The 24,872-nt window shown below is 39.6% G+C and overlaps 1 protein-coding gene across 6 annotated transcripts in view; it reads left to right on the top strand.

The window, feature by feature from the left end:
• The first annotated feature begins 2,901 nt into the window (after positions 1–2,901).
• Positions 2,902–24,872, top strand: part of NCOA2 (nuclear receptor coactivator 2) — a 150,560-nt gene continuing 128,589 nt past the window's right edge. For 4 of the 6 annotated variants that reach the window (XM_063130826.1, XM_063130828.1, XM_063130829.1 and 1 more), the window contains exons 1-2: positions 2,902–3,142; positions 14,318–14,397. The gene's annotated coding sequence lies outside the window, so the exon portion shown is untranslated. Of the gene's footprint in view, positions 3,143–14,317; positions 14,398–21,918; positions 22,056–24,872 lie in introns of all 6 variants that reach the window. The other 2 variants (XM_063130825.1, XM_063130827.1) reach the window with 2 other exon arrangements.

Here is a 24,872-nt window from a genome sequence, read left to right as displayed (position 1 = left end):
TTCAATAAATGTGCCATTGTGGCGTTATCCCTTTCAGTGCTGTAAGTTTCTTGAGTAAGAATCGCCTTACTTAGCCACTGACGCTCTATTGCCAATGTCAAAAGATTCCTTATAAGCGGGTGTAAGTCTTATTAGAACGTGGTGCTATATAAATAAATAATAATAATAATAATAATAATAATAGTGTGCAAGTTTGTACACGGGTCTAATGAGAGCACATCACGTAACACCACCCACCTTATTTCCTTTGGTGAGGTTTCCCAGAGAATGACTGCTGAAGCTGACCTTAGGGTATGGGCAGATGTATATGAGAGGACACTATCCTTGAAATTAGCCTGGCCCAGAGCCATTTAGGGTTTTGAATATTAGTACCAGCACTCTGAATTTGGCCTGAACATGGACTGGCAGCCAGTGCAGATGGAAAAGTACTGTCATGATGTGATCACATTGGCCAGTCTCTGATTATTTATTTATTGCATATCTATACCGTCCAATAGCCTAAGCTCTCTCTGTTACACTCCCACTGTCCTACTTTTGACCAGCTGAAGTTTCCAGACCATTTTCAAAGGCAGTCCCACATATAACACATTGCAGTAATCCAAATGAGAGGTGTTCAGAGCATGGATAAATGTAGCTAGGCTATCTCTGTCCATATAAGGACTTAGTTGGTTCTGTCCATATAAGGACTTAGTTGGTAGAATCATAGAATCATAGAATAGCAGAGTTAGAAGGGGCCTACAAGGCCATCGAGTCCAACCCCCTGCTCAATTCAGGAATCCACCCTAAAGCATCCCTGACAGATGGTTGTCCAGCTGCCTCTTGAAGGCCTCTAGTGTGGGAGAGGCCACAACCTCACCAGGCAACTGATTCCATTGCCGTACTGCTCTAACAGTCAGGAAGTTTTTCCTGACTGGTATAACAGCATAAGTTGATAAAAGTTCACCTGTACATTGAGTGAGAGTTCTGGATCCAAGAGCACCCCCAAACTATGAACCTGATCCTATATTTATTTATTTACAATATTTCAGAGTGGAGTTATTCCCCACCAGAACAAGTTGAACATCACTTAGCCGGGCAGACAAACCATTTTACAGTTCAATATCCTGTTTGCTAAATGACTATACACCATAACAACATCTGTATGCATTAATTTTCATTAGCTAAGGTCCTTGATGGAGAGCATTCTCTGGGTGCCCCCCATCTAAGATGAGGTGTGTGATGACAATGGATGGTGTTTGCATCATTAACATCCTGTTTATGGAACTCCCCCACCCCATCCCAGGGATGCTCCACTGGCACCCACTGTCCTGGCAGTAGGCAAAGACTTCCCTGTTCTCTGTTGTATTTTGTTGGAGCTGGCTGGTGAACTACTTTGGTATACAAATGCAACCAACTAACGAAAAATCTGCCTGTCTAATTTTTATTTCTATATCATTGAACTTAATTGTTTTTCATACTGAGTATTAAGACAATATAAACCTGGGAAAGTGAGATTTGGCTTACATTGACTGCAGACTAGTGTGTAAAGTGCAATCTTCAGAATTGTATTGGCCTGGAAAAAAACACTTAGTTTTTTAAAAAAAAACATTTTAAAGGCTTCATTTTGTACTATTTTGATACTTTGTTGTATTTTTGGCTGTTGTTGTTGTTGTTGTTGTTGTCAGCTCTGAGGGCATTTGCAAGTTAGGCAGTATACAAATCTATATACAGATAGTATATAGACTATATACTAAAAGTATATTGTATACTTTTATATGATCATTCACAACACTTCTCCATAGAAAACCTAATATATTTTCTGTAAACTGATGGCCTACTACAATGTAACTGTTTTATAGATACAATAAATAAATAAATGCCAACAGTAAAGCCTTTGTCCTGTTGTTATCCTACCCTAAACTCCCCCATAGTTGTGTTGTTTGTTTACTATGAGTTCAAATGATTATGTCCACACAACCTCTCAATGGTGCACACATCCTCCTATCAAAGTGAACAGAACTTCTCGGCCCTAAGTGACAAAGAAGCCAATTTCCCAAGAGACCAAATTGGAAGGACGTGAGCATGGGAGGTCGGGCAGAGTATGGGTGTCACTGCCTGAGCCCTGCCAGTACTTAAGGAACACCCAGAACTTTCAAGTGCCCCAGGAAGGGCATAGCAGACCAGTAAGGCAACGTCGATATTGAAAGCCGTCATTGTTTTCTGTACTTGAAAATGCAAGGAGACTGTATGATATGACTTCTCAGATTTGTATGACTAATCATTTTACGCGGAGTTTCTACAAATTTATTAATCTCCCAGGCCCCACCCCCACCTCACGTTTCCATAACCGTCATCGGACGCGGATGTTTTTATATTATTATCGTTTTAAAAATAAATTAAATAAAATGAGTTCCAATGCTTCGGTTCAATGTGTATGTCTCTTTGTTATTGTTTGCTTTTGTTGTCCGAAAAAATAACTTAAAGAGTCAAACGACTGATATTCCTCCTCCTCCTCCTCCTCCTCTCTCTCTCTCTCTCTCTCTCTCTCTCTCTCTCTCTTTGTTATTGATACAATAGCATCATTTCCAAGCCTGCTCTCCCAAAGCTGGCTGAGGGAGGGTGTTTTTGCCCCTGCTTCAAGCTGACGCTTGGGCCGAGCTCATTTGTCGTCTTCTGCTCCAGAAACTAGAAGAGCAGCGTTTTGGATGGAGAGCCTCGTCGGTGGCGAAGGAAGTTTCCTCCACCAACGCACACCAGCAGTAAGCAGTGTGTGTGTGTGTGTGTGTGAGAGAGAGAGAGAGAGAGAGAGAGAGTGTACGCGCGCGCGTGCCCGCGCCTTGCCTCCCTCCCGAGCGAGAGGACTCGCCTCTGAGGCCACTTTTGCGCCTGGCAAAGGCAGGGAGTGGCGGCGGCGGCGGCGCTCCTGTTCTCTGCGCCTCGGCCCTCCAAGTCCCTCCTTTCTCGCTGGGTAGCTTTGCGGAGCGGAGGAGGAGGAGGGTGGTGAGCTGTGGGAGGGTCTCCATTGAAATAAACAAGCAGCCAGTGATTAAAACGGGAACATGGCGGCCGCGGAAGACTCTGCAGCTCCAGCTTCCTCTTACAAAGCGAAGGTCAGCGCTGGCAGCAGCCTGGGCGACAGGAGCCGGAGACATTAGTGACCTCGGTAAACGAAGGCGCCCGGCCGTCCCGTCCTCCCCCTTCCTTGCCACTAGGCCCTCCTGTGTTACTCTGCGGACTAGACTGGGGGTGGGTAGGAGAGGGGACCCTCCCCGGTTTTGCGTTGTATAATAACCCGGGTTTGTATGCGGTGCCTGCTGGGGATGGCTGGTTAGTGCCTGGAACGCCGCAGAGCCAAGGAGTATATCTATATTTTAAAGGCGCGTGGGGGTGGTTAGCGACCTGGCAGCGAGACTTTTTTCTCCCCCAACCCCTCGCCTCCATCATCCCCCCTCCCCAAGAAGTTGTGGGGGTTTTCTTCACCCGGGAGGACGAACGGGGGTTGGTGTCATCGGTCCGCCTGGGTGTCTGCTGTTCTTTTATGAGTGGTGGGTATGTGGTTGTCTTTCTCTCCACGCTCCCATTCATGGGAAATTAATGGAAGGGAATAATAATCTGTTTGAAGTTTATACCACCACCCCCTCTTCAGTTTTCTTTTTTCAGGGAAGGTGGCGCCTCGCCCGTCTTGGTTAAAGGGGTGGGAGACGAGTACAGCCGTGTAAAGGGAGGAGAGAGAGAAAAGGGGGCTCGTCTGCAGGGAGGGGGGAGAGAGAGAGAAAGGGGGCTGCTGCCTGTGGGGAAGAGGAAGGGGGGATTAATGGAGAAGGCTAGTTTACACACACACACCGGGCTGCTCCCTGTCGTTTCCCGATAGAAACGACTTCAGGGGTGGCAGCTGCGTGGCTGACAATGGGGGTCGGGGTGGCGGGGACTGAAGAGGGGCCGCCTCTCTCTTTCTCTCTCTCCCCTCAGCCGAGGAGGTTGTTCGGTTTCTTCTGGAGGAGACAGGGTGGGGACACCCCAGAGAGCGTGAGGGGAATGATTTCCACCCCAGGAAGGAGAGTTGTGTGGGGCGAAGGATGAGGAGCTAGAGGAAGAGGCGGGGGTGCCTGGGTGACAATCGCGTCAGAAGAAACTGGGGAGGAGGGAATGCGCGGCGTCGGCGTCTTCGCGCTCGCTGCCGACCAGGCTTTTTAACTTCTCCAACTTTGTGTCTGCGCGGCGGCGCCGCGGCCCTCGAAGTCCCCCTTTCTCGGGCACCCGACTAGGCCCTGCCTGCTTGCTGCTGGGTGCGAGCGCAGCCTGGGGAGCCGCATTGCTGCTGCGTGCGCCCGGCCGGGTGGGGGGAGGGGACGGAGGCGGCGGCGGTCCCAGCGGCGCCTCGCTTGCCGCGAGGGGCTCGCCGCTTGACCGGCGCGGTGGGGGCGGGGGGAGAATGCCGTCTTTCAGGTTGGGCGGCCTAGCACCAGAGCACTGGATGGCGGAGCACAGGGTTGCTATGCTCCTCAAGTCTCTGGGGACCCCGTGTTTCAGCCGCCTCTTTCAACTCTTCGGGGGCTGCCTTGCAAGAGGCATCAATTTCGGTGTGTGTGTGTGTGTGTGAAAGAGAGAGAGAGAGAGAGAGATGGTGCAGAATATGAAAGTGTTTGTGCGCGGGGATGGGTAGGAGAGATCGCCCCACCTTCCTTTCTGTATGGGACTCTTTTTGTTTAGTGGGGGTGGGAGAGAGAAGAGCCTGTATATCTACTCTCCCTCCCCCATTGTACATGGAGAATTACACCCTCCTCCCCTCCCCCCGTGTGGCGGTGAGGGTGTGTGTCTAATCCCCTCTCCACCTGCTCCCTGAGCTACCCTTGTGTGCATCGAACACGAACAACACACTCTTCTCCCTGGTCAGATCACTTTCCAGAGGATCCCCTTGCTCGAGCTTTTGACTGGCGGTACCGAAGGCCAGTGATTTCATCTTGCATAGTGATGGCGTTTTCTCTTCTTTATAGGCAGTAGCTCTTGTATTCATTGCCTCTGCTCGACAGTACTGTTGCAAAGGTATCCAGGGTTATTGGTTGTCTTGGCAACTTTGACTTTGTTCATGTAATATGTATTTCATCTACATTTGCTCTGTAATCAAACTGGTACTGAGGGTACCTTGAGCTGATTATAATGAACGAAAAAGTGCATGAGATATGTTTGAAAGTTGAATAAGAAAAGAAAAAGAAACTATTTACCTGCTTCTTTGCTTGAATAGGTCCTTTTGGTTGGGAATATTTGATGGCCAGCCCCATGTCTTGGAAAACAGGCAGGTGTGCTTTGCAACCAAGTTTAAGGATATCCATCTTGGGAATATCCGACTGAAGCTGTATCATGGGAAATTGTTGTTGGCTAAAAGGCCTTTTATGACATATCTATACCACAAACAAAGCTGCTCAATGGTAATTTGTCTCTCCAAAGAGTCCTTGGAACTGTAGTTATCCCTAGAGGGGCCACAGGAACTTAAACTGAATATTCAGTGCCCATAAACTGCAGTTTCTTCGTAGAAACTGTGACAATTAAACTGGCATGAAACTAATATAAATGTGCAGTGTAGATCTTTTAGTTGGTTTTATTTTGTTTTTAACTAGTTTCCTTTTTTTAAAGGAAAGGTGGGATATAAGTGTTTTTTTAAAAAATAAATATATCGTTGGAGACTCATTTGCAATTTGAAAAGGTAAAACCTATTTACATTTGTCTTACTGAATTTTTCTTTGTGCCACCCAAGAGAACACCTCAAATTTGCCCATAACAATATTCTAAATGACATATGAGAGTGTTGATACAAGGATAGGAGAGAATAACTTGGTCTTAATTTCTTGTAACATATCATTTCTTGTTATCACATTTGACACAATTGCACAATTTGCAATAAAATGGAGAAAATATTGCTCATTAAAAGAAATGTTTTTGTTTACTCTTCACAAAGCCTTGATTTCCCTGTGCAACTTTTTTTTTTTAATGAATTGTGTTGATTCGGGTGGCTTCTATAGCAATGAATATAGTATTGATCCTATCAGCTATGTCTTTTAAGTGGGCTCTAATCCAAAAAAGCTTATGCCATAATAAAAAAATAAGTCACATGCATAGGATTGCATTGTAATGCAAGGATAAGTTTCCCTGTTGCCTTGCTAAGGACACTCTGATGGACCCCTGAATTTGTTGTGCATCTGTAGTTAGGCTTCTTGTGATATTACCTACAATATTCCTATGTTTCAAAGGGAGTCCACAGTGTGAAATAGCTGCATTAGAACTAATAATTCTGTTCATTTGGTCTGAATAGAGGCAGTAGTATCTTACCCTCTACAGGTGTTCACATACTAGGCAATGTTAAGATGATTGTGTTATCACCCATTAATGCAGTTGTGAAGGGTCACTGTACTTATTTTGTATACACTGAAGTTCTAATTGAATTACCAGACTATATTTTTTTTGCATTTCATTACCATTAAACCCTACCTTTAATCATTTTTCTTCCTCTATATCCATGTGAATATATGCCTGCCAACTGCATTTCATGCATCTAATAAAGTGGACATTTGTCCATGAAAGCTTGTGTCAAATTTGCTAGTCTTTAAGGTGCTATAAATTGTATTATGTTTGCTGCAGAAAAGATGAAATGGCTACCCCTGTAGAACTTGCTACTCCTTTGTGTGTTGTTTGCTTTAGAAACTAGTGTTCTTTAACCATAGCAGTATAACAAGCCATAAGGTTTCAGGCAGAATATTATTTTAAATTCCAGTATTTCATCCCTATATATATTGTAATGTGCTATCTTAAAACCCTATTAAATGATTTTCCATTCTACATACTGTATTTATGAGGTTAGATATTACTTGTTTGGTCATCATGTTTTTCTGCTGTGATCATGCTCCTTGCTAATGCACTTTAGAACTTATTATAATTACAATTTGATCATTTGAATTTAGAATACTTCGACACCATGCTTAAAAGTCAAGGATGCTAAACATGCTTTGTGATAGGGTAACGATAGGTGCAACATTCTGGCTGGAAATAATTTGTTAGAGAAGATATCTGATAAGCATACTAAATTGAGAGAATAGGTTTATCTTTTACAGTGCTTTATACATTTAATTTTAAGAGTTTGAGACTTCCAATTATGTGCATTAAACTTAAACTACCCAAATTTGTTTTCACAGCATTTCACTTCATAAAAAGAGTAAGTCTTCCCATCTGTAAAAAGTACAGGTTGCTCTGTAGAAATAACAAAGTGGTTTAAAAAGACAGCTGCTACTACAATGCTCACTGTCTTTTGCTGTCTCCTTTTGTTGATGATGTCACTGACATGTTGGCATAAGCTGAAGTTCTCTGCTAAAATGAAGCTCAGACAGGGAGGATACATAACCTAGAGATTTTGAAAAGCTGAGAGTTGAGGAGTCTCCAAGGAAAATTGGAGAGTTCTGAAAAAAGATTAAACAATAGATTGTGTACTGAATAAATTGGTCTGAGATTGCACTTATGAATCTTATTGCATATAGTATTCATGACACTGGCAACTTAATATAGCAAACAACCTAAAATCTAATTGTACATCTTGCAAGTTCTTTGTATGTCTTTCTTTGTTCTTCTTATGTTAAAGTAGATACTAGTAATACCAGATAGACTGACTTCACCGTGTTTCTTCTTTAGGATTAAAATCTAGATGTGTTGGGTTACAGGTCACTTTTTACTTTTTTACTGCAGTGAAGAACCAAAGCACACTTACTTAATTGTTCACTCTCTGTGTTCAAGTTTATACATATGTTATTAAAGACTTCCATGATATGCCCCATACTATAACATTTTATTGCAGAAGATCATTGTTGTATGTACCTGCATATTGTGAAAATCTACTTAGAAAGGCAGAACACCACTTTGCTTTAGTCAATCCCTGAATGTTGTTTGATCATTCTGGATAGTGGCACATAGTATAATATGAGAGGGAATGTGGTGGGGGTTGGAAAGAACCTCTTGAACATATGGAAATCTCCAGAAAGATGTGCATCATCAGCTGTGCTTCTATTGTGTGCTTTCAGATGGGAACTGAGCTATCTTTTCTCTTGGGGAGTTTGGTTTTATAGAGGAATTCTCTGACTTTTAGACGTAAAGATGATGAAGCTTAAAAGTAGCAAACCAGTAAAATGTATATGCTGTTAATTCTTCTAAAACAAACCTCTTAGCAGTTATATTTAAAGCATGTTAACTAAATGGTAAATAGTCGATGATTCATATTAGCTTCATTTTATCAGTAGCTATATTATTTATTGTTTAGCAATATATCCATTATGCAAACACCCCCTAGCTTAAAGGGTCAATAGCATAATGTTTCAAGTCACATGGTGAACTTTGAAATATACAGTTATATCCCGTCTTTTTACAATTTGAGATGTAAATTCAAAGGAAAAGAGGTTTGCTTTTTAAAACAAAAAATATCAAATTAAGATTAGTATTCATTTTCTGAAAATACGAACTCACCATCACTGGCTAGAGCAATGCTTGCTTTCCATTCCCAATGTCTCAGGATGTAATCAGGATGATTTTTAATATTTATTGCAAACTTTCTAAAGCAGCAATGCCTGTTAAAGCAGTGTAATGAATCTTCATTGTGTAATTTAGATTATCTTTCAACTTGTGACAGGTGCCTTAGATTTCATCTGAAGTTTCCTGTAGAGACCTCAGTACATGCACAAAGGTTTCTTACCCACCCCTTTCATATGCACCCTTGCCCCCACTTAACAAACTTCTGAAAAAGCTGCTTTTGAGTTTAAGTGATATATTGAACACATGGAATCTTCTTTTTACTTTAAACATAGCAGCCACAGAGAAGCCCAATAAGGATCAGGACTTCAGAAAGGAGTGACTTAAATTTTTCCTCCTGCACTGTGGTCCTGGTGAAAATCACCCATCACCAAACTGTTATTTATTTACCCTGGGAGAGAAACCACCATTTTGACTAATGGCAGCATCCCTCCCTGAGGGAATTGCACTTTCAGGTGGACAATTTCTATTGGGACCACAATGCAGAGGGGGGAAACGGTTAAATCACCCCTTAGTGTAGTCTATTTTTAAATTAAAAATGAGACATGTTATGTGTTCGTGTGCATTAATGTATCATCTAGTTTAGCTCTGAAACTTGGAGAATATCTGGGAGTAATGTCCAAAGAAGCTCAAGGAAAGGGGGAAAAGAATAGGAAAGGGCCCAATGTGTATGCAGTACTAGCACTTGTACACTTTGATCCTAGCCATTAAGTAAAAGAACGTTAATTGTTTGCAGTGATACATTCTCACTCACTCTCTCTCTCGCACACACACACTTCTTAATAGGGCTACTTAATAGGTTCAGGACTGAGGTGCCAGGAGGATAACTGGTACAAAATGTGTAATAGCAACTGTTTGTAATGGTAACTTTCTTGCATACCTTTTTTTTTATTATCAGAGATGCTTCCAGTGTTTCAAGGAGTGTGTTGGGTGTCCACTATGGTGGGAGTGGGTTTTGGTGACAGTTTTATGTGGAAGACTTTAATGATTACTTTTGGCAATAACTTCATTGAAATGCCGAATTCAAAGTCTTTTAACTAAGGTAAAGTCATTACTTCCCACTTATTTGACTTTTTACAACGTAACCTGGTTGCATATCATCACAACAGAATGAGCAATACCCTAATTCTGTTGAAGTTTATGGCAAAACTTCAATTAATTTGAATGCCAGGGCTAAGTTCTTTAAAAGTTTTCTCCAGCTGTGATCACTATCGGACGCAATCCTTGCTCTATTAGCTTTTCAGTGGTGCTTGTACAACAGAAGTTCATTACTTTATTTTTGAAAGCACAGAATGAGCTGTGGTCTAAAAATACTGGGGAGAAAACCTCTGTGTACCAAGCTGAACTTGCAGGAGGATGTGCACCTGTACAGTAATAATGTTGTTTAAAAGCTGCTTCCTGTTGAGGACTGAATGTATATCTAACTCTATAGTGGTGACTGAAAACCACTGCTGATTATTTCAGGGAAGTCAATACTGTCTTGGCCACATATTTGGTGACCTTCTCACAAACTATTACTTTGGTAGATTTTTTAATTTTAGCATACACACCCAGTCAAGAGAATTACCTTGAAATACATCAAAATCAAGGTGTGGGTGGGTGGGATCAAACGTTTGTGTGTTTTATGAGCCATATTTCAGTGGGATGTAGTCACACATAGATCTCCTTGGTTCTGTTGCACAACAATACATGTATTAGCTGGATAATGTTTTGGTACACTTATGTGTGAACACTTGATGGCTTGTGTAGCTTCAACCTGTATCCTACAGAAGAGCAGAATTCAGAATTTTTCCTGAATGTATTTCCCATGTATGAAAGTTGGGACTTTAATATTTTCCAAGGACACGATGCTACCCTGTGCCTGTTTGCTTTCTCTTCCCCTCCTTATTGTTTTATTATGGTTTTATTAGAATGTAAGCCTATGCGTCAGGGTCTTGCTATTTACTGTTTTACTCTGTACAGCACCATGTACATTGATGGTGCTATATAAATAAATAAATAATAATAATAATAATAATAATAATAATAATAATAATAATGTGTGTTTAGGGAGGATCTACACTACTACTTCATAGTGGTATTGGAGTGCACTGACAACTATTGGGGCCCATGACACATCTACACCAAGCAGGATATAACACGATGAAAGCAGTATGAAAGCAGTATATGGTCTGTGTCATGGGCCCCAACAGTTCGCTTCAATACTGATATAAAGCAGTAATGTAGATCCTGCCTCCATATACTACTATCATACCACTTTCATAGTGCTATATCCTGTTTGGTGTAGATCGGGCCTTAGACAGAAATGCTGTTTTGGGAATGCTGGGAGTTGTGGGACTTGAATAAACATGCATAGGATTGTGCACCAAAACACATTTATCACTGCATCCACCTGACATTAATACTTTTATTGACTGATTCATGCTGTCAATCTATATCACTCCTTAAAGAGACAAATCTGTTTAGTTTATCTGCATTTAACCAACTATTGATGATATTTTAAAGGTGTTTATGTAAGTTTGAAGGCCTGCAGATAAAAGTTTCTTAATAATGCTTTTGTTGAGACATGGGGAGAAAGAAGTCCTTGGATGTTCCAAGTAACAAACCTTTAAAAGTAGACTCATGGGAATATTCATAAGTGCTTCTGAAATTCAGAGTCTTATAGCATTTCTATTTTTGTTATGAAAAAGCACCTGCAGTGATTAAATAAATAAATCTTGTTTTGCTGGATACTTGGATAATTATAATATAACAATGAAAACTTATAACATTAATTTTATATCCTAAGCCTTTAGTTGACCACTGAAACTTCTGGATTGGGAAATATGGACTGAATCCCAGTAGCAGTATCAAAATCGAGCTCATGCATGCAGTCCAGCATGCTAAAGAATAGTCCTAGTGCCTAATTTCCAGTAACTTTCCCCCATCCATACACATACTTGTGTTTCAGAGCTTGATGTTCAGGCCTAAAAAGAAACATGAGCTTTTTCACAAACATATCATGTGGAACTATCACTTGGGTAGATTTGGGGGTTTATAGGAATATACAACCAACTTTGCAATTTGTTATGAGTATATATATCATAGTATACATGCATGTTCTTTCTTTCCATGGTATTTGTCCATGCTGCTTTTAGTATAGAATAACTTTATTAACTTTATTAACTTTATTATTGCATTTATATCCCACCTTTTTTCTTACAATGAACCCAAGGCAGCATACATAATCCTTCTCCTCCCTTACATTTTATTCTCACAACAACAACCCTGTGAGGTAGGTTGGGATGAGAGTCCGTGACTGGCCCAAAGTCACTCAGTGGGTTTCCATGGCCAACTGGGGACTAGAACCTGGATCTCCTGACTCCCAGTCCACAGCCACTACACCACACTCGCTTGATTTACTTCCAGGCAGTATTTACATGGGTTCTGTCACAGGTGTGGTCTGGGCCAGATGGGTTTCCAGTACTCCTCAATTGCTCTGACAACCCTAGAATGACAGATAAAAGTTGGAAAAGTAAAAAATGGGGGGGGGATATCCAATAGTATAAGGTAAAAGAAAATACCAATTTTTTTTGGCGGGGGGAATGGGAGAAATGGAATAAAAACTAGCTGGGGTCATCTCAACAGTACTTGCATCCTACTGAATTCATAGTTGTGTGTGGAAAAATCTTGTGTGTGGAGTCCTGTAGAGCTCTGAATCAAAATATCTTTAATACATTCAAAATAACATTTTGTTTTGGTGACTCACTGATGTTCTGAATATTTACAAGGCTGCAGTCCTATGCATATTTGGTCCTTTTAGTGGGACTTGCTTCCATGAAAATGTGGATGGGAATAAGATGGCATTCACAACATAATAAGTAAGGGAGCAATCCTATGGCCCATAAATATTGTGTATGGGGCCATAGGATACTGTGGAATTCCCCGTCTAAGATCAGAGTCAATGCTCCACCCGCAGAAGGAGAAGTCGGAGATCCACCACCCTGCCTGCCCTCTTGCAGCTGGTACAGAAAGGACTGGGCCGGCTGGCTTCCGGGGTTGGAAAATCAATGTTGTAGAGGGGTCAGGGAGGGAGGAGACCAGAGAGGCCAGGATACAAATTATCCAGAGCCTTTGCCAGCTTCCTTCCTTCCCCCTCTGAAGTGCCATTGCTAGATGGCCTAAAAAGCCCATCTAGCAAAATATGAACAGTGGGAGGATGGGGAGGTGATGATCTCCTCCATTACTCTTCTCACCATGCATTAGATAATTGGAAGCCTCTGAGAATATGGGCTTCCAATCATTAAGATTGCAATAGATAGGATTGTGCTTTAAATGACTACTGTTATATGGGTTTTGGCTGTTCAGTATTATAGGTCGTTTGCAGGAAACTGTTTCAATGGGTTGGGATCCAAATGTGCACTTCTACACGAAGAAGGCAACTTCTGCTGATGGAAGGGCAGTTCTACATCTTGTAGAGCATTGTGCCCAAAAGGTGAAACTAAATTCATGGATTTCTTCACCTTGTGCAATAGCTTGTGCATTGGAACTGCTATAGAACACACCTGTTATGTAATTATCTGAACTCTTTTGAAAGCTCTTGTACAAGTAATTGAGCAACAGTGCTAGTGGCAATTTATCTTTCCCTTTTTGTTCCTTGGATTCAGCCCATTGTGCTTTAGCGTTGGTCAGAAAAATAAAATGGAAATAAGCTATGTCAGGATTCCATGCTACAGAAATATGAATGCTGAGCAGTTTCTGGATTAATTTGTATGATAAATTTATCTTGAATTTAGTGATAGAATTTATACATTATCTTTCATAACTTTTCTCAAAGGGTTTCATACACTTATTCTAGTAAACCTTAATAATAATAATAATAATAATAATAATAATAATAATAATAATAATAATAATAATATTAATTTCATTTCTGTACTGCCCCTTTACTGCTCCCTGGGTGGTTTACAGCAATTCATAAAAAATACATTGTTACAAAAAACACAACATGATAAGAACAGTCTAAAACATTTGTGCTCTTAACCTGTTGGTTGTTTTATTGTGGTTTTAATTTTTGTGAACCGCCCAGAGAGCTTTGGCTATTGGGCGGTATAAAAATGTAATAAATAAATAAATAAATAAATAAATTTTAACACAAAAACATTAAAACAATCTAAACAGCTAAAACCAATTTAAGTAAACAATATTTTCCCTAATAGATCTGTTCTAAACAGATGTAGATGGCCTATCATATACCATTAAATGCATGGGAGTAGTGCTAATATAAAGGCCACTTTCTGAGTTTGTGTCGAAACTAAGATTTGGATTTTTGACTTACGATCTGGATGGCTACACTAATTTTTGCTGTTACTCTAGTAGAGAATAACCAGTTGGGTGCTAGTAATGTTTGTACATTGACTGAGAATAACACATCTCCAGATATTCTATTGTGGGAAGGTTTCTTGACCTTTTGAGTTGTTTCAGAAATTTTATTTTTGAAGGCCTTGGTGTTGCTATTTTAAAGATACAAAACAATAGAATGGGGAACAAACAGCAACAATGTTGGGTATGTTGTTGTTTTTATGCCAAACTTCTGTGACCAGAAAATCTCAACTGCAAATGGAATGCATTAAACAAACATAACAATAGAATTATTTAAAAAATACCTGAAAGAAAATATTGTAGGGAAAAACCATTGTAGTACTTAGTAGTGGCAATACTTTAACAATGTTGTGTCAATAAAAATACATCAGCAGTGGTGTTTTGGAAGAATATTTACCGTTTGTTTTCTTTATAGTGGGCTTGAGATGTATCTGAATACTGAAGCATTCAAACACACAACTTGTAGTACTGATTTGACTGCCTCACTGAGTCTTGGTAAGTTGTCACTAAATAATGCATGTTTAATAACACTGTATCTTAGGAGTGAAATGTGTGGGTTTATAAAATTATATGCTGCACAGAAAATATTCATTTGGTTCTGATGATGATGATGATGATGGTGATGATGATGATGATGATGATGATGATGATGATATTTATTTGTATCCCGCCTTTTGCCCAATACTGGGCCACAAAGCGGTCTTACAAAATTAAAACATATACTTTTTAAAACCTATGACAGTGGTTCTCTTTCCACATAGATCTTCTACTCCTGTTGGCGTTATGGCCTTGTAAATCCATGATATTAAAATTATTTGTTGGCTAAACAATGTGAAAAATTGGACCATATATCAGTGTGCTATATAACAGTGATGAATAGATTGGACCCACTTTAACTACTGCCTTCTTGAATATTGGAGTGCATCTTTCATAGTCGCACTAATTTGGTTGGTTCAGACATAGCTCCAAACTATCGGTTGATGTGAATGAGCCCTGTGTTCACATGCTCCATCATTTCCAGTTTAGCTGCAAACCCTAGTTTGTTGTTAACATCCCAAGCAGGATGACCTGCAGTCCTAATTTGTAGACAAACTAGAACTTGCCACTTATTCATATAGTGTTAAAGCTGTAATTTGGTATTACATCTAAACTGAATCAGACAGCCAGGTCCTGAAGTTGGGCACTTATATGTCTTTTGTCTTTTGGATATGAGATATTAGCTAGTGTATAAGAGGTCCCAGAATGCTTGGGATTGTGTTCCCCAAATGGTAGTGTGATGCTCCCCTTCCATTTCTGAATAGTAAACAGCTTTTGAAATTGAGAGGATTATTAAGAGCAGTTTGTGATCTGGAAAAAGAGATTTTTAAATTTCAAAGGAAATGTAAAATACCCCCACTAGAAAGGTCCAAGCAGTTGAACTAGCCTAAAATAGCCCTTTGGATCCTGCTTATAGTTTTCTGTGTGATTGTTGGTTCTTAGTAATATAAATCTGAAAGGATTTCCTCTCAGTTTCCCCCTAATTTATTGTTTGAATCAAAATGTTCTTACAATATGAAAGAAATAAAATAGGAGGGATAACCAAATATGCACATTGTACACATCCAAGAAGAAAATGTAACACAGATGCATGTTTTACAGACTGCAGTATGCATTTCAACAGACTTTGTTCTCAGTTTCTTACTGGCCATGGCAAATTTTGCTCTGTATATGCAACACATTCCTCCTTATTGGCCAAAAGATAGGCAATCATAATGAAATCCTCAGAGCAAACTAAATATTTATGTAAGTTCTATATAAATGTATTCCTAAATTTCATATAGACCCGGCATGGAGGTTAGGATTCCCTCTTGGGGCATGTCTACACCAGCCCTATATCCCGGGATCATTCCTGTGCATCCAAATGCCACACAGGGGATCCCGGGAGTAGGCAGGGATGATCCTTCCATTTTCCTGGGATAACCCTTAGGTGTAGCAAGGGCCTTGGAGTCCCAGTCTGGAAGTTTGGGGTTCTGCAGATGGCCGTGCCTCCTTTGCTTGGCCACACACCCTTTACCCCTGAACACTGATCATTTGCTGGTTTCCTCTCTCAAGACTTAGTTACTGGCAGAGAAGGAGCAATCGTATGACTCCTAGATGAAGCCTAGGGGTGTCCATAGGATGGCTTGAGTTCATGGATCCAGGGTCAGAAACAATGGTCCGACTGTGGACCCAGGCAATCAAGCTTCCACCCCTCCCCCTTGCAGCTGACATGGAAGGAACTGCACCAGCTCATCTCTGAGGTCGCAAAGGCTACCTCAGAGAGAAGCAAAAGGGAGAGTGCCAAAGGAGGGGGAGGGCACTGGGGAGGCCAGCTTACACCATATTCATAGGCCTCCCCAACCTCTGCCCTTCTGCTCCCACAAAGCCTTGACTAAATGGACAAAATGCACAGCAGCAGAAGCACAGAGATGAAGATTGCCTCCACCACTCCTCTTGTTCAGCATTGGATGGCGGTAAGCCTCCAAATTCAGAGGCTTACAGCCATCTCAATAGGATTGCACTCTAAGAGTTTTGAGCTGAAATATGCTGGTATTTTTGGTATGTTGGACTCATTCCTCTAGCCCTGACCGCTACTGAAGTGTGGCCCCCAAAAGCTTTTCCCAATGGATTTTGGTACTCAAGTTGAAGGGGTTTGACCGACACTCAAATTCTTGAGGTCTGAGCAGGCATGACTCTTGTTCAGAAAATTCCAATTGGTAGGAACCATCAAGATTTTGCAAGGGGAAATTTTGAAGCTTCAGCACACCAAGTTCTGTTTTCCAAAATGTGTTAATTTTCTTTCCTGCCTAGTTCTTAATACATTGGGCTGGATCCAGTGTAGAGCTTAGTGGAGTTCCACTCATATTGGAGGAAGGGAGCAGGGAATTGACTTTCACTATTCTTCCTGCAAAGCTGCTCTGGAGGGCAGGAGGCCCTCCAAAGCATCATGAGACACAACACACAGGGTTGTTAAATAACAAGTGACCAGGGTGGATTGATTTTTAAACCAAACTGATTTAAAATTATCCCAACATAAGTTTTAAAATTAAGTTTGCCATTTTGTAAACATGTATGTTCTGATCATGACTACATACTAATTAAAGCATATTGGTTTGCAGCTAAATGAAGTTTTTATGCTAGCTAGGAGCATGCCCTTCTTTTCATTCCAGCTCATATACCTTTTGCACTATACAATTATATTTGCTTATTGACAAGGAAGTGTGGGTGGCAATTGTAAAATTTGTGTTTGGCTATCTGCTCACATGCAAGAACACTAAGCAAGATCTTTCAAGACAAATCAAGGGGCATATTCTAGCAGTTAGGTATGTTAGATTGTTGGTTTCCAGAAGCAAAGTTAATGATTAGTGGCAAAATCAGAGTTTCTTCAGGAGATGGAAACTAATTATTCATGCTGTTTGAGTTGTACATATTTATACTTTGCTGCAGTAGTGCAGTATATTACCTATTGTATTGTGTATAATGCTTGACACCAGAAGTCATTTTTCTGTATGTTTTGATAGCAGATCATGAATTCAGTTGTAAGATGTGTAGAATTTTTTTTTATGTAATTCAGATTTTATCTAAAACAAGGTCATTTAAGTGATTCTTAACTGACCCCTTTAAAACAAATCTGATTTTATAAAGAGGAGATATGAGTTCACTCTAGTGAGGGGATAAAGAAGTTCAGTTCTCATAGTATAATATCAATGTGCCTGGCTATTACATAATGGCATAGTAGATGATGCTGATCTTCAAAGTGTATTGGTAATTGAAGTTAGTAAGGATGTATTGTTTATTGTTATTGCAGAGGTGTATCAACTGCTGCTTATTGATTTGTAGTTTGGCTACCAGAAGTGCTAAGCACTGCTTGAGCCATGATGGTATACCAACCATATAGTTACTGTTACTACTGGAACCTCTCTGAAAGACCAATATATCTAAATGAATAGAAAATATGCCCACACATTTAACAAGACCACCACTACTACTCCTCTTCTTCAATAAAACCTTTCTATGAGTGAATGGGAAATTGACAGTCTGATCCAGAAGTCTTTTAGTGTGGTGAAAACCATTTCATGACCTCCCCCCCCCCCCAACTCCCTTGAACTTAAAGTTGTCTTTGATTTACAACGTAATCAAGTTTAGGATAATTTCTGTTATAAACATAACTAAAAGTAGTCACTTAAAATTAGTGTGAAGTTCGGATTTGAATCCAAAGATTCATTGTTCTGAATTTATGGAATTGTACCCTTTTACATACAATAAATCTGATGTGGTTGGGCACTTTTAGAGGAAACAGCATTGTAAAGGTAGCTGGGGTATAGGATTAAAAGGCAATTAAGTTTATCTTCTACTAACAGAAACTAATGAATAGGTGCATAGTTGGAAATGATTGGCTGTAGTAGTGAAAAATCAACAGCAACAAAAAATTCAAGTAGAGGTGGAGTGGGTAGTTTATTTGCTGAGGAGAATTGTGATATTTATGTCTATGTCAAGTATAGTAAAAAAATTATCTCCTTAATGAGGTACGTACTTTCCAGTGAGAGAATCTGCTAATGGAGTGCTAAGCAATAGATCTGTAGAAGACAGCATGTGTTGTTGTTGTTGTTGTTGTTATAGTAGTAGTAGTAATAGTAGTAGTTGTAGTATCGTCACCATGTATGGCACTTGACAGAGTAAAAAAGGACAGGTATTTGACCCAAGCAGTTTGAAATTAAAACCAAGTGCTGAGAAAACAATGGGGGGGGGAGAGTAAAGGCAAAGGTAAACAAGGAACATTATTAGATTGTTTCAGTTACAGATGCTAAGCTTTGGTTACAGGCTTCGCTGCAGCAGAGCATGTGAACTAAAATGTGAACTTTTTCATGGAAAAAGTGCTTTTGAGAAAGGTTTTGAACTTAGAGGTGGCCTCTTACAGGTATTCTGGAAGGTGGTCCCAAGCATGCAGTGCAACTTGTGGAAAAGGTTGGATGCTTTTCATGGAGTGGGTGAAGTGTGGAGGGTGGTGGTGTTCATGGAATGAATGGGAAGGGATGAACTGGGATGTAAGGGGAGATATATAAGGAGGAGCAGGGCTGTGGAAGCTGTTTGTGTGCAACTGGATGTGGTCAGGAATCCAGATTAGGGGTTTAGAGAGGGGCATTATATGAGCAGAGTGACGAGAGAGATGAGTGATTTTGGCAGTACAGTGCAGAAAATATATATAAGGGGACGCAAGAGATCATGGAAGACCAGAGAATGCCTGATTACAATCCCTAAAATGGTAAGAGTAACAGCTTAAGGCATGCTCAAAACTGTGTTGTAGAAGAAGAAAATCCTAAAAGAACTGCTCATTCCCTCGACCAACAGCAAAATCCCATGCATGTTTACTTAGTATTCAGTGAGATTTATTCTCTGTTAAGTTTGTATAGGATTGTGCATTGGATCGCAGCTTAAGTGTGGATTTGAACAAATTAATGTGTGTGAAACTACTAACAAAATGTAAGAGGGGGAGCGAAGTTAGTTTACTGTAGCAAAAATTTAAGTAAGGTGCCACAAGGAATGAAACACTAATTTGGAGAAAATCAGTTGTATGTATTCCTATTGAAATCAATGGAGTCTAGGAACAACTATTTAAGTTGTTTTCTTGTGTTTAGCATGACTTTGGTGCGTCTAAGATTCTCTGGATTGTGGGACCCCTTTTGTCAGCATGCCATGTGACATTGCACTGGTGTCATTCTTTGTATGTTACATCTAAGGAGTTCATTTCTGGAATGGAAATTTTTGATTGGGTTGTAAATGGGTGGGTTAGATTTGTTCCTTTAGTTGATTACTAAATCTTTAACTATTTCACGATCTTGCATGAGCTACTGTTGCCATTTACTGTATTGGTTTAGCTATGTAAATATTTTGAGTTTTGAAATATTATGAAAACACTTGATTTTAGCAGGTTTTTGTTCTGACCCGTGTAAATGGGTCCAGAATGGATGGCCTTGCCATCACTCATTACTGCACATTTCTCCTACACCCACCTCTTCTTTTATCAGTAAATGGCTATATGCTCTTTAAAGTTAGAACGTTACCTTGCTGCACAAGTTGAGATGAGTCTTACGGATTTATCCTGGAGTTACTGTAAAATTTTAGGGGTCTCACCTGGTGAGAATGGTTCTGAGGGGATCATTACTAAACTGTCACCAGACCATAGTAAGAGACAATAGCAGAGTTCAGCACTCTATCCAGGAAAAAGAAATACAAAACAAACAGCAGCAGAAAGGTGCTTTCTTTAGCTCTTTCCTTTTTCTTTGTGCAATGGAGACTGCTAAATTGCCATTCACTCTTGATGTAGGACTGTGAAGTGCTTCCAGAATGCAGACCACCTGGTACCAATCTCTGGGAAGTCCAACAAACAGTCTCCACACACTATGCAATATGTTGCCTCCTTCTCATCTGCATTCCCTCTGAAGGCACTGCCTTCTCTGTCTAGTTGCAATGAGAAGGACATTACATGGGTTGATGCTTGGAAGTAGTCATGCTTTGCCCTAGCCATCTAGTAAGTAGAGAGGGTGGGAATAGTTGCAGGATTGGAGCCAGAGAGAACCCAGCTACAACAAGCACAGCATCCAACCCTATAATTTAGGGTTGTTGTTTTCTTTTAAAAAAGTGTTTATTTGTTCAAAGTTAATCAAAGTCCTGTCATGACATGCAGGCTTAACAAAGCCAGGCTAGAGGGGATGCATGTATGCACAGTATTTTTCTCTTTCTGTGTTAAATAGCTGCTGGCTTTTCAACGTTAGAAGCAGAGGGGGTAAGACATAGAACCAATGAAGCTTCAGGCAAACTCAAGGTTAAGCAGGTAATTGTATATTCCCTCTACTATAGGGTGACCATATGAAAAGGAGGACAGGGCTCCTGTATCTTTAACAGTTGTATTGAAAAGGAAATTTCAGCAGGTATCATTTGTATATATGGAGAACCTGGTGAAATTCCTTCTTCATCACAGCAGTTAAAGCTGCAGGAGCTATACTAGAGTGACCAGATTTAAAAGAGGGCAGGGTACCTGCAGCTTTAACTGTTGTGATGAAGAGGAAATTTCACCAGGTTCTCCATATATACAAATGACACATGCTGAAATTCCCTTTTCAATACAAGTTTTAAAGATACAGGAGCCCTGTCCTCCTTTTCATATGGTTGCCCTACTCTACTACTTTTAGGTTTGTATTCTCTCTTTCTATGAAATCTCCACAAGTTTCTGGGATTGGACAAATAAATATCCAAATGAATAAAGATGGAAGCATATTATCTATTATACATGATGAAATCCTGTTTATTTTCTTATATAAACTTAATTTCTAAGCTACAGTTCACATACAAACATGTATTAATAAAACAAGACAAATTGTTACATTAATACATTCTCATTGTGTAAAATACATAAATGGTTTTTAAAAGTTTTTAAAGACAGACTTTCAAAGCAGTTAGTTAATTTGCATGTTAAACATTCTTCATTAAAGAAATTATATGGCTTGTCTTGGAATGGATTCTAAGAATGCAATTATGTTACAAAAATTTAGTATTTAATTCTTTTTTTAATGCCTCATTTGAAAACAACAATAATACCTAATTTCAAATGTTATGTTTCAGGTTGTCTGAAAAATCTGGATTTTCACTTTACAATAATTATGATGAAATTAAGTGCCGTGGAAAATGATTTCTTCTTTAAATTGGGAGTAGGCAACCTGGTGCCATCAATATGTTTTGGGACTGCAACTACCATAATCCCTGACTATTGGGCTTTTTGGCTGGGGCTGATGGGAGTTGTAGTACAAAACATCTGATGGGATGAGGTTGCCTACAGCTGTTCCAAACCATGGCTATGACCATTATATGTAAAAATGGTGTGTGCGTATATGTGTGTGTATTACATTTGCAGATGAGAGAGGTATCACAGTTATTTGTGGGAAATCAATAAATAAGTTTTAAATTTAGATCAATATTGATATTATACTATCTGTGGTACAGAGTGGGAGTGCTATTGGGGTCAAGAACAGGCAACAGAACACTTACATCTTCAGAGATGACTTGATGCATTTATGAAGCTAGATTTTTCCCCAGCGTATGCTCTAAGCCTTACTGAGGATGGTGAAAGATCTACCCAAGTGAGTGCTTGACAGTAAATAGTGCTAATTAAATACAGAGCCTGACAATGACACTGATTCTTGGATGAAGGCCAGTAGATTTGTCTTGCCTTTCAGAAAATTTAATTTTCTACCTCTGTTTATATACCAGCTTGTTAAAAGATCTAAGGACACAGGTGTGATGATGCCGCTGACTTTGCTGTTTTAAGCTTCTGCTAAGGTATTCATTTTGAAATGACGTTTGCATTATTTTTTAAATATATTGTAAATAGATATAGTAAATACATGCCTATATCTATTTACATATATTTTAAAAAATAATGCAAGGGCATTCACTCACCACTGTGTTAAACTGAGTGTGGTAGTACAGATTTCTATGTAATGATGTATCAGAATGGTCCAGTCTGCCCTTAATGTTTCTTAACAGCTCCTTGGGAGGTTCTGAGATGACCAATTATGTGAGATTATAGTGCATTTAAACAAGAAGGTATTTTCATATTGCTTATGCATTTGTACATAGTCTCTTTCAGTTATTGAGGCTTGGGATATACCTTTTTCGATTCCAACTCTGCAGAAATGGTAGATTTAGTGGCAAACTCTAGAACTGCACTTTGGGCTCCTGATATGGTTATTTCCATGTTAACATATCCATGTCACAGAGGCGTAGAAAGCAGTTACTGTTAATACTCCTCACAGTCTGACTGAGACTAGTATGCCCTGTATTGTATTAATGGCAGTATCAGCTTCAGCTTTTAGTTCAGAAAATATCTCTCGGCATAACTTTGTTTTTACTGCTTTTAAATTATATACTGGTTTTAACTTGATTCATGGTTTAATTTGTTTTTAGCTGTGTATATTTATTGTTTTATATGGTATGATTTTATCTGTATGCCACCCTGAAATCCTCATGATATATAGGGCGGGATACAAATGTTTTAAATAAATAAGTAAATAATAGTGTTCGGCCTAAACGATAGCTGCCTATGACAGAGAAAGGGCTAGTGCATTTCTTGAAAGAATTGATACATGTGTCAGTGCCCCTGAAACTGTGTTAAAAGAGATGTCTGGAGACCAGCTCCATATAGTGTGTTAATGGCTTTCATGCACTTGTAGCATTTTGTCCCTCAGACAACAGAGTTTCAGTATCCAGAAGGATAATATTTTGTCCACCTTAACTCCTTGTATGTGGAGTGGGAGGGGGGGCACTTCTCCTTTTCGCCACCATCCTTTAAACAGTATGCTGTTACTGCATCATGCAGGTTCACTTACCCATAAGGAAGGATGTGAAAATGTTGCTTTAATTCAAAGAGTGTCTCTTGCTTTGCCCCAGTGGGATGAATGAATTGCTTTTAGATTCAGACTGTGTACTGCCACTCGTCCTGCTCAAGTAAGTTTTATGTAAGAGGCATAGCAGCACACCATTTGAATCCCAAAGAGTTGTACAACACTGTAAAAAAGAAGGACTAGCACAAAGAATGGAGTCCAGCAAGTTCTCTACTGCCCTGTCCTTTATCTCAAGTAAGCTGCTAGTTTAGTTGAGAAGAGAAATGTTCAGGGTTGCAGAATTGCAGGTAAGAGTAGCTTTTGCTGTCTCCAGTCCAACCTCAGATTTTAAATTAGGCTACACAAGGCATATGGACTCTTTGTTACCTTTTGTGTTTAGCGATATGTGAATTGAAGTTCTGCTAGTAGCTATAAGGCTGGATTTTGGGATAAAGTTCTGGATAAATAAAAATAGTTGCATTGTTGACATTGCATACCATAAAGGTATGTAGTTGATGAGAAAGTGTTACATCATATTTTGTAGCAAAAAGCATATGTTACTACTTTAGTTCTCCTAAGATAATAAATATAACATTTCTTGAAATTTCTTTTACTACTGAAGTAGAAACACGACTTTCAGCAGACTGGATTTTGGCTTATTTATTTATTTATTTATTTATTATTTCATTTCTATACTGCCCAATAGCCGAAGCTCTCTGGGCGGTTCACAAAAATTAAAACCATGAACAGCATAATAAAACAACCAACAATTTAAAAACACAAATACAAAATACAATATAAAAAGCACGACCAGGATAAAACCACACAGCAAAAATTGATATAGGTTAAAATATGAAATTAAAACAGCAGAGTTTAAATTTAAGTTAAATTAGGTGTTAAAATACTGAGAAAATAAAAAGGTCTTCAGCTGGCGACGAAAGGAAAACAATGTAGGCGCCAAGCGAACCTCTCTAGGGAGCTTGTTCCACAGTCGGGGTGCCACAGCAGAGAAAGCTTAACAATTGTTTCATTTAAATGTGTCCATCTATATGCATTCAGCTTGTTGTGTTAAAGTGCAGGCTTTTACCAAATGAATAAGAGTGTTGCCTCCACATCCCTCATAGAGTTCAAATAACTTCTATGGATGTGGTCTCATTCCTGTGTCTGTATGTATGATGATACACTGAGAATTCTAGAAGAAGTGTGAAGTATCAGCAAGTTGGGTTTCCTGCGACTGAAATTGTACCATATAGTGCAAGACCAGGATGGGGGAGACATGGGTTGAAATCCCCACTCAGCCAGAAAATTCACTGGATGAGCCAGTAATCTTTCAGCCTAACCTACATGGGAGCAGTGTTGTGAGGATAACTTAACGATTGGGTACTTAACGATTTAGCTCCTTGGGGTAAAGATGGAATATAAAACTAATAGAATAATAATTAATTAAAAACTCAAATTGTAATACTAGAAGCTTCCTAAGATGTTTTTCCATGGTTGGCAATGTATAGTAGCAGTACCTCAGTTTTACATTAATGTAGAACTCTATTAAGTTAAAATATTTGAAGAGCTGAAGGC

Source organism: Elgaria multicarinata, chromosome 7, assembly GCF_023053635.1.
Source record: "Elgaria multicarinata webbii isolate HBS135686 ecotype San Diego chromosome 7, rElgMul1.1.pri, whole genome shotgun sequence".
NCBI classification, from domain to species: Eukaryota; Metazoa; Chordata; class Lepidosauria; order Squamata; family Anguidae; genus Elgaria; species Elgaria multicarinata.
This window is presented reverse-complemented; position numbering and strand designations above follow the sequence as displayed.